The sequence below is a fragment of the Fukomys damarensis genome, unplaced genomic scaffold, assembly GCF_012274545.1.
Source record: "Fukomys damarensis isolate Sample0158 unplaced genomic scaffold, DMR_v1.0_HiC HiC_scaffold_37, whole genome shotgun sequence".
Classification (NCBI taxonomy): domain Eukaryota; kingdom Metazoa; phylum Chordata; class Mammalia; order Rodentia; family Bathyergidae; genus Fukomys; species Fukomys damarensis.
The window spans coordinates 53,494,553-53,499,359 of NW_022900949.1; positions in this window are offsets into that span (position 1 = coordinate 53,494,553).

Sequence of the window (4,807 nt, forward strand, 5' to 3'; positions counted from 1 at the left end):
CTCTCTCTCTCTCTCTCTCTCTCTCTCTCTCTCTCTCTCTCTCTCTCCTTTTCCTCCTATAATCTCCCTTTCTCCTCCCTTCTCTATATATCAATCTGCTTCTGTTCTGTGACAAAGTCAAGAAAATGCAGGTGAATTTACAACTCTGGTGCTTTGTGTTGAGCATGCAAATGAAGGAATGAATGAAAGAAAAGGTAAGGAAGAGTTACCTAAATAATTCACTTTTGTATTACATTTTTATTATGCACTTCAAACACCCAGTTAAATATTATATACCTAAATAATACCTTGTCTTCAGCAAGTGGTAAGTACATTTATAAACAACATTTGAGGCTATTACTATTTTCATTGCTTTGCAGTTTGGGGGACTAAACTGAGGGTCTCACTCATGCTAGGCAAGTGCTCTACTATTGAACTACAATCCCAGCCCTTTTCATTGTATTTTAAAACAGGGTCTCACTAAATTGTCTGGATTGGCCTCAAACTTGGGATCCTCCTCTGCAGCCTCCTGGATAGCTGAGATTAGAGGCGTGCACTATCATACCCAGTGCCTATCGTGTGTGGGGGGTGGGGGGTATTGGGGATAAAACCTAGGGCTTTCATACTGGGCTACCAGTCCATTTTTAATTTTTTATTCTGAAACAAAATCTCACTGACTTGCCCAGGCTGAACTTGAATTTTCAATCCTCCTGCCTCAGCCTCCCAAAATGCTAAGGTCACAGGCTTGTGCCACCAAGACCACCTGCCTACTGCTACTTAATATGAATCGCTACTACTACTTTATAATGCATGCATCTCATAAAAAGTGATAGGTCCTGCGCTGCATGACGTTTCCTTTGCGATACCATTCTCAATCCAGATGTGGCTCTGGATCCATAATGCTGAAATAAACATATGTTTCACTCCTCCACATTTTCTCCACAAAATGGGTACACTTATTCCATGCTTTAGTAAGAATACAGTCCACCTTGGATAAGACGTCATGGCTGCCCTCTCCCTCCAATGACTGTCGCTGACCACTGCACTGTGCAGCAGGGCCAAGGTCTGACTGAGATGCATGGACCCCCCCCCATTCCTGACCCTGGGCCCCAAACCCCTTCAGGACAGCCCCTTCTCTTCACCAGTGTAACCGGTCCAATTAGAAGGAATTTCAGGACCTGTGATGGTTTGGAAAATGGGAGCTCTCCTGCTCTGAATGAGCAGTATGTGGAGCAGCCTGGGATCATAACTGACCCACAGGCTGCAGAGCAGAACAAACGGCAGAGAAATGGAACCAGAGCCCTGCCAGACCACACCGAAGGTCTGTGCTCTCTACCTCTGGACACAGCAGCCAGATGAGTCACTGCTTTAACCAGTTTGCTTTTCTCCTTTCCATTACTTGGAAACCAAATGGGGTCTGCCATACTATCCCAAAAAGTGCCAAACATAAGTGGAGAGTGAGAGGTTGAGGCAATTTATTTTATGGAAATCCTCTTCCTCACTTATTTATCCAGCATGTAGTATCAACTCCAGGATCCTACTTTGCACATTTGTAACATATACCAACTAATAAGGAGCCCCTTTTCTTCCTAAACCTACCTTCCTCAACTTCTCTCCCTCACTCAGTATCTCTCTCCCTCACTTGTGACTCAACATAAAGACCTTAATCAGGCTCCATGATTATCCTTCAAGAACCTTTGTTTTCTCACTTCCCTCTGACTGACCACACTGAGGCAGGGAACTGATGCTGTACCTCTTCAACCACTGGCCACAGACAGCAGGAGGAGCCAACAGCATAACATCCTCAGGGGCAATGATAGAGGTAGAACCCTCCGGAGGGGCCTGTCTATGAAGGAGCCCAGGCAGACTCACTGATCTCCTGACTGCAGCAGCCATCAGGCTTTTACGGCTGACACTGCTGCTACAAAACCCAAGCACAGCGCCCCTTTCCTTTTGTCGTTTTTCCTCCATGACTCTTCCATTAACACCACTCCATGAGTCCTCTGTACCAGCACCAGAAGTCTCAGTCGCCCTCCCATTTTCTACCCTAGTACCTCAAGTGTTGTCTCACCCTTATGCCTATTCTCATTCTTATGCCACCTCCTGTGTCCTCTTGCTCGCTACCTCTGCTTTCTAAAGTCTGTCTTTCCTCCTGAGTGACAAAGGCTTAGGCAAAAAGACATGAGCTTTGATATCAGAATAACCTGCATGTGATTTCTACATAAGTCAGCCATGATGGATGGAAAGACTGAATTTTTCTGGAACAAGGGTATCAAAGATTTAGATCTACTTCTGTATAGCCACCTGTTCCTGCTTCCCTTCCCTTCTTCATAGGATTCATATATCCCAGGAACAATATTCTGTAAAGATAACATATGCATTGTCATGAGCAAATCCTGGCCCCAATTCATCTCTAGACCTCCAGGACCATGTGGAGGCTTCTTTTACCTGAGGGAGAAGCAACTCTACCAAAGCCACCCTAGCAGGCTTTCTTTCTAGAGCTTGATTCTCCAGGGAGACGACAGGCAATCCCAAGGGAAAACACCTAAAAATTGAAGAAAACTAATTTCTAAAATGAAGAGCAGAGTTTCCCGCTTTAACCTAGTCCAGGGGTGGCGAACCCATGGCACATACGCCACAGTGGGCACATAGATCTCTCACTGCAGGTACGTGAGCCAAGTGTATGAGTTGTTTTTTTCCTAATTGCAGTGTTGGCACTTTGTGATGAATAAGTGAATTTTGAGCTGCAGTTTGGACACTTGATCTCTAAAAGTTTATCCATCACTGGCCTAAGCCTTTCTTTATGAAGCAATTTCCAGGAAGAAAATACACTGACCTTTAGGTGTAAGCAAATGGACCATGAGAGAACAAGAGGAGAGAGATGAAGCCCAGTTGATGCACTAGGCCTTACAGCTCTGAGCTAGTGCTGTTTTTTGTTTTGTTTTGTTTTGTTTTTTGTACCGAGGATCGAACTCAGGTCCTTGCACTTGCAAGGCAGACTACAGAACCACTGCACTAAATCCCTGGCCCTAAGGGCCTTACAGCTCTGAATCAGAGAGCACCAGTCTCTCCTGCTTACTTTCTCCTTGACCATGTAAGGCCCCAAGCTTGACCCTCAGATGATCATAGGACACTGCAATGATTTATGAACTTTTGACACAAAATCCTTCCAAAAAGATAGTACATCATATGAATTTAATTTACAAAAATGAAATTGAAAAAAAAATCTTCCAGCATAATAACTTTACCACTCAAGGCCCCAAAGCAAAAGCCACCTAAGATTTTACGGATTTATTTTAACTCTGTAAATGCTTACCATGGCTCTGTATTTAATGATTTTTGCCCAAATACTTCCCCTCACTATCAATGAGTTTCATCAACTGGAATAGAAATTTCCTTGTAAACTCTTGTTTTTAATGGCTTCAAATTACTTATGCCCATTCCTCCATTGCCTTGCTTTCTAGACTGTGTAGTATGGTTTTTTTCCCTTCAACACCACCAAATCACTGTCCTGATGCAACTTCACTGTTCAGTATCTTTCCTGAAACTATGTACAAAAATAAAAATTAGTATTTCATAATTAATTTTTTGCCTCTTGGAAACTTGTAAAGATTTTGAGGAATCAGCTGGCTATCCATAGTCAGTTCATAAAAGATGCCCAAAGAAATTTGTGTTAGTATCTCTTCCATCTACAAGTTTTGCTAGCAAGCAGAGATACATCTTTGAAGCTATGAGTATTTTCCTTAGAATTACAATGATAAAGGTGTCATCTCTTCCACTGAAACTGTTAGAAAGGGGCCTACTCAGCATTTCACCCCTTTACCTTCTCCTAGCCCCTTCATCAGCTCAGCTGCTCAAATTCTGACAGGATGTAAGCTAATGTGAAACATAATGTCTCTTCCTTTCTCTGTCAGTGGATTGACTTGACATTTTGTTGGCAGCCTCCAGAGTACTTCACACTTCTCTACAAAATGTTGAAAGCAATTTATAGTTCCTCAGCACATATAATAAATAGGTTTTCAAAACAATATCTCTAAAAATTGCCAACAGTATCCAGACTGACTCACGCACTATTTTTCTCCATTGGTTTCCTCTGGGAGATATGACAAAATAATTATAAAGACTATAAAGACTGAAGTAGTGGTTCAGTGACCATAAATCACTGATTTCTGTGACAGACTTTTCATTGCAAAAAAAAAAAAAAGTATTTCCCAGAAATGCACTGGTATCATCTTACTTCTTCTAATCAGGTTTTATATCCAGAAGTCAAATCAGGTGTGAAGAATATCTGGCGCTTTTGCCTCCCACCATCCATTGCCATTGTGCTGGTAACTTACCCCAGTCTCCCTCTGGAACCACTTCCTCCCATAGTGCATTTACTCAGAGTCCATCTTTAGCCATGCCCAGCTCAGAGGGTGAGTATGTAACTGATATAAGCCAATCAGCACATTGCATTTTCCTGGCCACACATGATAGAGACAGTCACATGACTCAAGAAAAGTCAATAAAATGCTGCCAAGACTTCTGGGAGAGAAACAAGTATCTCATTTTAAATCTGAAGGAGAACAAAATGTAGCCTATTGCTAGCATCGTGTTACTACATGGAACTTGAGACTTGCTGTTGAGAGTGCAATGAATGAAAACTGAATCTTGAGAATGATGTTTGAGCTCTTAGGCTCAGATGTGCCTGAAATCATTTCAACCCTGGACTTTTAAGTTAAATGAGTAAAAAAAAAAAAAATCCAGATTAAATAAGTTTTGTCCAGATATTATTTTACTGCAAGGCAAAACAGAAAGCCATGAATCTTTCACCACATACTCTGATTTT